General features: G+C 37.6%; 1 long non-coding RNA gene across 2 annotated transcripts; it reads left to right on the top strand.

Annotated features, from left to right (window-relative positions):
- Positions 1 to 2,176: 2,176 nt before the first annotated feature.
- LOC111272382 (uncharacterized) lies at positions 2,177 to 11,228 on the top strand. Of its 2 annotated transcripts, none has more exons than XR_002687483.2 (3): positions 2,177 to 2,525; positions 8,641 to 8,724; positions 10,765 to 11,228. It is a non-coding gene; the product is annotated as an uncharacterized LOC111272382 (long non-coding RNA). The 2 variants fall into 2 exon arrangements; XR_002687484.2 differs by lacking the exon at positions 2,177 to 2,525 and adding an exon at positions 5,091 to 5,435.
- Positions 11,229 to 11,530: the final 302 nt, after the last annotated feature.

The following is an 11,530-nucleotide window of genomic DNA, read 5'->3' as shown; positions in this document are numbered from 1 at the left end:
ACGTGACCCAATGGTGCGTCGCCTTGATACCAATCAGTGTCTATTATGCTGCGACTAAATTTGATGAAACCATCGGTGGACTGCAAAAGTCTGAACAGCAGGATAATCAGTCAGTGTTGCTAACTAGCATAAAGTGTTTTATTGTCACTAAGGTTTACTAAGGAAGCCGAGGGAACGATGAGATTTTTCTTTAAAAATAGAAAAAGACATTTAAGTCTTAGCGAAGCATCGAAAACCTTAATATAAGACCGTCGTTTTGAAAAATACCTATGAAGAACCTAAGTCTAACCTAAGGTGATCGGACCGTTATATTTATGCATGACTCATTAATTTCTGTACCCACTCGGATTCCATGAATACAGAACATCGTGATACCTCAAAGTTCGTAGGTATATGTTTAGCAAACACAGCCTAAATCGCATTTCATGTCTTCCTACAGTCGTACACGTTAATTTTCCAAAATTTATTTTAGAACATTTCCATTTACCACTAAAATTATGTTCCGAATATTAAATCATCTTAGTCAGTCTTAATTGCTCTGAAGCTTCCTATCTCGCATTAAGATGCAGTCATAGCAGCATCCCTTTGAGGTTTATTATTTTTACAAACAAGAGTTACTTGCGAATGATGTTCGAAAATTGCACTCAATAGAAACTCGTTCAGCGCACTTCGTTACTAATTCATGAAATATCTCCTTTCGAAAAAGGCGTAGCCAAAATGCATGTTGAACAAGATGGAACAGTCACTTCAGTGTCGTATAGGCTACTACTGCCCATTCGGTAGCAAACTCGGTTTTCGTCCGACCTAAAACAATCATAGTAGTTTCTATTGATTTCAACCAATGTATTGATAATGCGACATTTACCTAACAGCGTATATTCTATACAGTTACGCCGAAATGCTATAATTATGGGTTGAATCGCTTTCACAATAAAACCGTATTTCCAATTTTTCTATTTCAAAGATTCAAGTTTAAGCAGTTTTAATTGATCTTGCACATTAGGGAGGTTTACCAATACCGTCAAATTGGGAAGCGCTGATTTGCCTAAACAATGCTGATTTGTATAGGTGACATAGAAGACATGATAACGCCAAAGACTAAGCTCTGTGAAGCTGGCGGGTCGTAGATCCTTGCGTGTAACTAATAAATGGGAGCGCATATTAATCAGCTTTCATTCATTGAGCTCACAAGCCATGATAGTGCCATTATGTCACCATTATGTTTATATTGCAAAAAAAATACCACACATGCGTATCTTATTACATTATAAACGACGGATCTCTGTTGATCGTTTATGATCATTATTGTCTGTTCTGTACAAATTACAAGACTGAAAATGTGAAGCCAATAAGAGTGAAAGGTTATGCGTTACTGTGTGTCGTTTAAGTACGCAGACCTCTCCAGATAAAAGAAAATTCAACAAGGATATGTTTCGCAAGTGATATTCACGTGACTCTTATTAATATTTGAATCCGTCCGATATGGGAATTCAGGCTTGTAACGCACAAAATAAAATGTGAATGCTTTGTTTTTCAAGGGGATTCATAGCATTCAGGCACAGTGAACTCTAAAACTAAACAACCGATCTGGGGCGCGGAGAGCCCGGTCAACCGCTAAAGCACGCCAACAAATGTAAGTTAACGATAACGACGGTAGCGGCGCTAAAGAGTAGCAGTAGAGAAAAAAGGAGTGGTCTATGGTATTGCCGCTACTTCGCTCTTCTTGTGAGTCAAACGAAACTGAGAGAAACGTTGTGCGTAGCATAAAAGACGTCTAGCTGAAAGTGAAACGAAGGACTGAAGGAAAGAAGCGAGCACCAGGAGTTTGAGCTCAGTGCCTTTTACGAGTACCACCCTAAATTTGCGTATGCGTGTGTATGTCTCTGTGGTTATGTGATTCGATTTTTCTTATGCTCTAAGCTTTCTGCTCGTGCCATACGATCTGCTAATTCTATCTTTCGTCTTCTCATTAAACAGCTCTTTATTACTTGCTATTTGTGTGCTGCCTTCTTTCTATGGAGTTCAGCGCTTCTCCGTGGTTCCTTGACACACTACCTTTTCCGCTTCTTTCTGGTGCACGGCAATGGCGGCAACGTTAGTGAAACGGCAGAAAGCACTCTCTCTTACCGGCGCCTTCAGATTTCTTCCTTTGTTTAGACTAAAGCTGTGTGCAGGCTCTGGATCCCCGGCGCAATTTTCGTAAAAATAAGTTGATTGCATAAAGACGGTTGCAAACATTGTAACCTCGTGCTCTAAGTTAAATGGAATCATTTCAGTCAGTCAGGCTGCTATGACTGCTGTGGAGTGGCCAACATAGAGCTTTTGTTTTCTATGTGTGTTGGAGTATATAGTGAGTAATATGTGCGGGGACTTGTTTGTGTGTGTGGGCACGTATGTCCCCATTTTATTGGAAAGTGCGAATCGTTATTGGGAGAAAGGTCCCAATGATTTCTTGTTATTATGCCATTGCGGTTATCACTACCATGTAGTCCAGCGACTTGTATTGATAACATCTTTAGCCAAAGGTATATAAATGAAGGTATATATACATGCGTGATAGGTACGCTAAGTAATGATAAGGATCACTGTGGTAGTCGTTATTAAAAGTGCTGTTGCCCTTAGTATTTTTGCCTTTATTCAGAAGGACGGATAGTAAATTTTGTATTCAACATTAGTGTGGATGGTGGTGAAATTTTTTTTTACCATTTGTGACGTACGAATATGAAGCAGCTTCATTAAGTATGAGAAGGCAGGTAAAGATATATCTAAAATAAAACTATACGTAGGGCAAACCATTTCTTTGTAGAAGGCATGCTTCTAACAAGACAGGTTTTCTTTAATGTACAGTTTCCCGTATCTAATAATTCCACCTAGCCAGCTTGTATATGAAACAAGGTGGACGCATAGCTACGTCTAATCGACTGATAGTCACTTGTGGGTGCCCGAGTTGTTAATACTGTTGACTGAACAATATTCTTTTTCGTTATTTTATTTATTCAGCACCATTATTGGCTTGTAAGCAAGCTGTCATATTGTTACTGTTTCCATTTCATATATGTCATGCTGACTGAGATACGCAGAAAGCGGACCTAAAGGTGAAATCGGAAGTCCTTCCGGAAGTACTTTGTTCTAGATGCTATAACGTCTTTAGCTATTCGATGTAGTAATTTAGTCTCTTTTTTTCACTTGCTGGATTTTGGGTATAACTAACTATGAAAAAGTCTTAGATGTGAAAAAAATGCGCATTCATTTGGTATTGCTATCGTATATAGAACGTGAGTGTGCTAGTTGTCGGCGTCAACTGTCTCAATACCACAAAGTTCGAAGATAAGCTTAATACATTGTTCACCATGTACTCGTCATCTCCGTCTAGTAGTGGTTAATGCACTTCGAAGAATTTACAGAAATACACTTTTGTTTTAGTAACAGCAGCCGAAAAACATTTACCATTTTTGTCAAATGTGCCCGCCTAGATGCATTCATTATAAAAAGTTAGATGACTGTTATGCTGGCAGGCTGTGTTATACATCTGCGAGCATACGAAGTAGATAACTTTGAAGGGAGTGATGCACTGACAAAAATGTTGGGATGCGTATCTATCTGTCCACGTACATTCTTCCTAGACGAAAAAGGCAGCCTGTTGTCTATTCAGCCTCCCGCCTAGAAAAAAACATCAGTTTCTCTCTACGTTACACTTTGCTAGTTGAATTTTGCAGTGTATTCGTTGTTACTTTAAAGAGTGATCGCTGAGATTCAACTCTTTAATTCTATCTTCCTTTGGGAGGTTAGGCGCAGAGCATATAGCAATGATGACTAAGAAAGATGAATTTACTAAAACTTGAAAGGAGAATTTAACACTACGTAATCTTTAAACTCAAGAGTTAAATACGGGATAGAAATCACAGGTCTAAGGTGATTTGCAATTCAAGGCCGATCAACAATTTTACCCCCATCCCTCCGCTAGAGGATCTAATGTGAAATTTAAATGTTGCATAATATGAAATGGTTTTTAGTGCAAGTAGTTTTTAGAAAATCTCGTTTTTAAAATAAAACGCTTAATTTTTATTTCGCCTAAAAGCCTTTATATCGTTGGATGATGAAAACCTATAACACACATAGGGCGTAGTAACAACTTCTATAGAAAATGGGCCAATAAAAAAGAAAGGAAAATGCTTGCATGCTATTCCTCAGACTAATTTCTCGGTACACAAAATATTTCGTAAGCTTGATATATAGGTTTATTAAGAACAGTATTTTTATACATATATAATGCTGTAATTTGCATACATATTATTTACAGCCCCTTACGGTCACACATTTTAGCTTTAGGTACAAGGGAGTGCTTATGATACTAGTGATCATAAACCTTCTAAGTATCGATTCAACTAGAAGTGCCATGAGTCAACATTCGGTCTAGTGGTCATCGTAAAAGCACATGTATTCCAACCCAAGCTCCAATAAATTCTCGAACGAAATCGATCAAATTTAATCTAGCAGATTTGACTTGATGCATTGCTTTGAGGTAAAAAAAAAGGAGACCAATGCCGCATTCAATGTTTTCTCCAGTTAACCCGCTAGCTATACAAGTACCGGCATTTTTTGCACAGACCTAAAATATACAATACCATGGCCCCCGCACAAAAGCCTGTAGTGCAATAAGGATCATTCCGAATGTATCATGGACAGAGAGTTTAAATGTAACTACACAGTAAGATGATAATAACCGGAATTATTAAAAAAGCCGCTAAGCTTCACCTACTGATCGGACAAGGTACCTGACAACGGTGAACTCTCTTTCCTACTAACTTTGCAAAAAGAACAACAAGCAAATCCTTGAGTTGCTTTTATGTGTAGAAGACACCGAGGCAATTAGTAGTACCAGAACTCCAGCCATAAAAAGTCATTAAGGACACGTAGAGGAGGAAAGGCAAACCTTCAAACAACAATAAGGCGGTGACTGTCGCAGCGAGTTGGCAACTTGATGGGGGGCAACGTGGGTTGATGTGCTGTCGGGATAGAAGTGAGAGCAAGATCGAAGAAGCCAATCTTCTTACCCTTTCCTGAGGACTCTATTGGCATTGTGCCAAGAGTTAAGGGACCAAACAAGAAAACTTTAAAAAGCGCTTACATCGCGCCTTAGAACGACATTGACGGTAATAAACTAACACTATCACTGGCGTTTCCCCTATTTTGAGTTTCCCTTTCTTTTTCACTTTTTAAATTTGGCATATCTGGTGACTCTCAAATAGACTGAGCAGATTTTCTGTTACAAATTTATATGTGTGTGCCTGTTGCGAGAAAGAGCGTGGACGGGGTGGTTAACGTGGGCGTATAAGTAAATGATGCGAGGAAATCGAAGCTTCACTGGCCTACTTTGACATGTTAAGAACTTCTTAAAGAACCGACGGAACGGTCTCAGGGGAGCCACCTTTGAGGTAAGAATGGAATTATCAAAAGGAACTTGCCTCTTAGCTAGTAACTTAGCAGGATACCCATGAGGGACCCGATTCGTCGGCCGCCGAAAAGACAAGCATCTGGCTAAGGCACCGATCTAGTCCTAGACCCTTCATCTCTCTTTTTTGAGATGAAGAGAAACAGGGATGTACTTGTAGTGTTCCCATGCACATTCACGGTTCTCTATATTGTATAGGAAAGCTCGTACCTCTTTTTGCAGTTACCCTACCAAAAAAAGGCCTTTTTCAGATCACACCTCTATTATTCTTAGAAACGGGCAGACAGATCCCGACCTTGCTTGTCATTGTATATTCACACTCTATAGTGTTATAAGTGAGGGCCTCAATTGTCACAATTATAAATAATATGGCACTTCCACTCACTTCATTTATTCTGAAAAGCCAGCAAGGAAAAAATGCGAACCTTGAAATGAACATGTTGAGCCATCATTCAATTTTACTCTTTTGGTTTGGCATCTCAAGCGGTTTCCTCAGGGTCTAATTATCAAGATCAGATTTATAGGCTTCTCATATATGTTGGTCATTAGAGTATCTAATTCTAATGAAACATCCTCACATTGATGCCATGTTGGTTAAATTTGAGGTTGCATTATCATCATACGCCTTGCCCCGGAGAAAGTAAGTGTATAGTATTAAATTAACGACAGCATCTCGCTAGACGGCAAATCGCTTTACCATGTTGTTTGTTCTAGTTTGTGACATATCGGAAAAGCATGTATTATATATGAAAGCTTAAAAAATGACTACAAAGCACCTAACAACTCTCGATGGTTATCTGGCATGCCCCTGGGCTGGTTCAAATAAAAAAAAACACCATTCGAACTTTCGTACGACAGTTTGCTACACTAAGCCGAATGTCGAAGACGCTGGGCCATAATAATGATGAACCAAATCATTATTATCGAATTAAAGATTTCACTATTCTCATTGAGGATATCACTGGAGACAGCAGCGATAAAAACACCTATTACGGTGGCTATTGTGTTCGGAGAAAAGGTCGGGAGCATCTCCGATATTTGTTCAAAACTCACAACTGTAGTTACGCAGTAACAACTATCTGTATCAAACGTATATCTCTGCTTATGGTTTACCGTTTCTTTTTTCAATTGCTTTTTCTGCGCTCATCAAATAAAACTCAGATCATGATCCTCCATCACACGTTCAATCCGTACACGCCAGTTCAACCAAGAACTGCTTGCTACGTCCCTATGTCATTAATTCCAGTAATTTTTCAACCTGTGCAAACTAGTCGTCAGTTGAGTGGTGAAAAATGTTAGCAGAAGAAAGAAAAAATTATTAGCACCAATTATTATTATTATCTAGTTCGCAATGTTTATAACTGACTTCTATACAATTATCATGTTTTTTGCTTGTAGCTGTAAGCGTATATCTAATGTTCTTAAGCCCTCTCTTTTTGTTTACAAGGTTTGCTTTATCTCTTAGCCTTAATTCTTGTCCTTAGCACAGAAGAAAGTCTTATATAACATTTTAGGCTTAAGAAAACTTTAGAATAAAATAACATACATTGAGTGAATGAAATAATTTCGAAACTATTAAGAAAGAGTCTGCTTCAGTAGCTTTCATTCATGTTTCAACCCAAAGAGCTATTTATGTTTAATTATTTAAAAGCCTCTTAAATCTTTCCCTGGGGAAATACATACACCTGGTTTCGATCTAGATCAATATCAATTTTATGTTGAATTGTCAAAGTACTATCCCAGGTGTCGTTCACGGTACTTTAAAATGCATACGCAGTGCATGTGTCATATACAGAATCAATGCGACCTTCTTATATGTCATAAATACGATTGATGCTGTAGTACCTCCTTGAGGTAGAACCCTAAACTTTGAAAGTCCTGCAATTTATTTCAAGGAATTGCTTTTTTCCATGAGCCAATATTTAAGAACGTGCAGTGTTGTGGTTCAAACTACGGTTTCATGCAAGTTATTCAGAAGTCGCTTAATCTGACGTATGAAAAAAATCTAAAAACGACTTGTGCACCAACTATTTCCTTATCCATCAAAGCTTCCTGTATTTGTGACTGCAGACAGAGCGCTATTTTTTTATGTGTGTCGGCTTTTTCTAAATACGATCTGTTGCTCCAATGGATTTATTTATTTTTATGTGATGCGTTAGTTGTTTAATAATTTCGTGAATAACGCTTTCAAGTAAGATCGGTCTGCATTGTAAGGAGTTCTCAGGATTGTTGCCTTGTATATCACATTATTTTGGCCGTTTGTAGTGCGTTTCAAAAAGCTTTCCATAATAAAAGCGAGTTTTACCAATGACTGCTGTAAACACAAATGCATTATTAATGTGATTGAGGCCTGGTCATCCTGGCCAAACGTGTTTTTCGTCTTTAAATTCTTGATAATTTTTTTTACTATTTCTACGTTCGGAACAGTAAAATCTGTTTTAATGATATTCATGCATGATTTTCTTCTGTCGTTCTATCAAACTCTTTCAAACTTCTCAAAGATAATCGTTAGAGATTTCTACATCGCTTTAATTGTAACTTACGCTGTTGAAATATGATGGCAGATTTTGCCTTTTTACTCAAATCCATTTTCAGCTAGCACATTTATGTATCCATCCGCGTTAGTGTGAGCATGAGAAATTCAATGCCAGCATTTGTGGACCACATACTATTAGATAGAGGCGCTAAGCGCGTCCTTAGGACTTCGGATGGTCTACTTTTAAAAATTCATCAAAAGCCCTCTGCTGAGAGAGAAATAGCTATGCATTACCTAAGTGATAGTTATTTTGAAAGCCTTCATATTGTTGCAATTATGCCTTTCATATAGAAAGTCAAGCCTCCATATTAGTTAATACTTCAGCATAAAAAAACAGTCTTTGCATCAATTTATGCTATGCCTTCCCTGTTCGTGCCCAAGTATTTAAGTTTCTCCTAAAATGATTGCATCTGCTTTCCAGTTTCTCTTCTTAAGCGCACATAGAAAGACTATTTTCGTAGACTGCGAGTGCTTAGCAAAACGGACTGGCATATTTTTTTAGCTTCGATTAAACGCAGATGTTGTCTAGCTATATCCACTAATTTATTGATGTATTATTTTCGATGTCTCCACTGTCATCAGACGTCCTTTTCTCATTACATCAATACTTACTTAGATATACTAATATTTGATTGGATTTAACTCATTACAGATATCATTGCATATAAGAAGGAACTCTGATGTGTAACATAGAACAGACAAGTTTCTTATGTCACTTCTTAGACTGACAACCCTGGTGAGTTCATAAATTTCAATCCGTTTTCGTCCCTTGTGTTTATTGTAAGCTTGTAGTTTGATGGCTCTGGCACCCGACCTTCCTACACGTAGGTCAAAAGCCCTCCTTTTTTCTTATCTGCTCCCTCCTCCTTTCTTCAGTTCTATATGTCCCGTATGCTTTTTAGCTTTGATAAATTCCACCGTCAGTGGAAGAACGTTATTGCTTACTCGATTTTTTTAACAGATTTCTTCCACGTTTGACTAATAATCGGCTTGACTTCACCTTTTTTGCTTCCATTTTATATGCTACGTCTGCTTTTAATAACTTCTTGGCATCGGTATGCCCTAGCTGATATCTTCTTACTTGCGCCATCTTGTAGCCCAATGATCTTTACAGTCGATGCTGACCGCCTCATCATCATTAGCGCTCCTTGAGAATAACACGTTGACGCCAGTCTTGCAATGATATGTATTTGGATGTTGCCTTAACCTATAGACAGTCACGACTATGCCTAAAATTCAGGGTGGCAGCGATAGCTGATTTTACTCCTTACTGATAATTATTGTCATTAATTTTTTTTGCTCGGTCTGCCTTATCGTAGAATTGTGTATATGCAAGTTGCTGTCTAGTGAAGTTTAACATCAATTCACTTCATAGGGCTATAGTTTTTATTTCTATACCTTCTATCTCCTTCCTTAACTTTTTCGCATCTCTCATTTTATTCTTTAGTCTTAATATTCCTACCCTGCATGCATTTTCTCAGTCTCATAATTTCCGTTGAATTTTCAGGCCTCTTGCCATGGGATACCCGTATGACGCTTTCTACGCAAGATATTTTTCGTAGTGCACCGTACTAGATTTTAGTTTTTAAGTAAGAGTTTCTCAGAGCTCTATCATTACAATTAACGAAATAACTGATTCTGATGAAGTTTGACAGACATTTGTTCTTGCTTGCCCTTATTTTTTGATTACGATCGATAGAGATAAGACACTGCGATGAATTTCCGGTTGAATAAAATGCTGCAGACTACATCAACTATACTGGACACGCATGTTGTACACTACAATTACCCTACTAAATTACAAGCAATCTAATACTTCGTCAACACTTTTCGGTACAATATTGCGTCAAATAATGTAAACACATTTTGAACTGTCATAAAAGCTTTCTTTAGGGCTTTTCTTTAAAAAAGGGAAAGAAAAACTAATTCGAAAAATAAGTCTACTTTTTGATCAAACTAGGTGTCCTATTTTACCCGTTTAGCCGCGTAAGCGTTTTAGTGAAACGGAAATTACTTAATTATGACAGAGGTTCGTTTGAGCTTCAAAAAGCGGAAAGACGAGGCAAATTCTGTGCCTGGTCTAGAAAGGCAGGCAAAGCGCCCTCGATTTTTTCTTGCGGGGCAAAGTAAATAGGTAGAATGACGTGTGTTATCGTAAACTACGTAATCCAGACACACTCTGTTCATTTAGACGGTATGCACAGAAAAGCCATTGGACTCTTTGTTGCAAAGTATGACAAAATTCGTACTGAGAAATGGATACTAAACGCTAGTAGTTTCAATATTTGGCTGAATCGGCATTTGAACAAATAGTATATTTGCTTTCCAGACTGAACCATAGCTTTGTTTTTCTCATTATTTGTACCTCATAAGCAAGTGAAATATTCGAAGTGTGTGTACATCTTTTGATGAACCTTGTGTAAAACATCATGCATTCCCACATTATTGCTTCACATATTCTTAAACCCAGCAAAACCACTTAGTTTTGCATAATATATTGTATATTGAGTATCATTGTTTTATATAGATTTATTTTACTACAGCAAGCGGACACCAATAGAAAAAATGCTCGAAGCTTTCTGAACTCCCTAAACTTCTACTGAAATCTTTTTTCTTTAAGCACCGTCAACCGCGATAAGAGTACATGACAGTACAAAAGATTAACTTGAAGTAAAACACGCTCTACACAGCATTCCGTTATTTGTAATTAAGTCAACAGTAACTTTGTATTCAGTACCCTGAAACAGCTTTCTGTATGTGTCCTTTACTATTGCAGGAAAAACATTTCGGCAATTAAGCACATTGTGTGTTGATATCGCATCTGGTGATGTTGCTTTGGGCAAAGGTCACACCGTTTATGATTTCATTAACAGCTCGACCTCTTACGGGATGAATTGATAAAACACAAGAAAAGGCAAAGTCGCTGATTCTATCCACATGTGATCTTTACAGAATAGTTACACATTGCTATGGAAAAGATTGTTGCTCACAAGTCCATCCTAATGAGTAATAACAGTAATTGAACTTCTGTCAAGGTCCAAACAAGCTTTAAACTTGCTCTATTAAACCCCTCTAAATTCCAACAGAAAATCAAGCGTAAATGTCGTAAAATTTCAATTACCACAAAAGACAGCTAACGATCCCAAAGGTGAAACAAACAAAATTTTGGCCGACTTATAAACGTAGAAAGGTGTTGTATATAAAAGATATGTATACGTTGCTCGATGTTAAGGTACAAAATTGTTTTTTCTTTCCGGTGGAAGAAATTTCTCTGAAATTACTTCTTAAAAGTGGTGGAGTAAGTGATTATATTTAGCATGCGTTTTCTATTTCAGATTATGTTCTCGCCTATGTCTGTTTATACATACCTATACATCGGTCAAAGTAGGTTTTCCTGTGGCTTAACTACTACCAAGTGCATAATAAATGATATTTTCGAGTGTTGGGGTAAAGAAAACGACAGATGTTTTACATTTGTACACATTTTGCATCTCAATTATGTTATCACGCATTAGCTGAATGCTCGTTATTGTTGTTGAGGT

The sequence above is a fragment of the Varroa jacobsoni genome, unplaced genomic scaffold (assembly GCF_002532875.2).
Source record: "Varroa jacobsoni isolate VJ856 unplaced genomic scaffold, vjacob_1.0 contig02122, whole genome shotgun sequence".
In the NCBI taxonomy this organism is placed as follows: Eukaryota; Metazoa; Arthropoda; class Arachnida; order Mesostigmata; family Varroidae; genus Varroa; species Varroa jacobsoni.
This window is presented reverse-complemented; position numbering and strand designations above follow the sequence as displayed.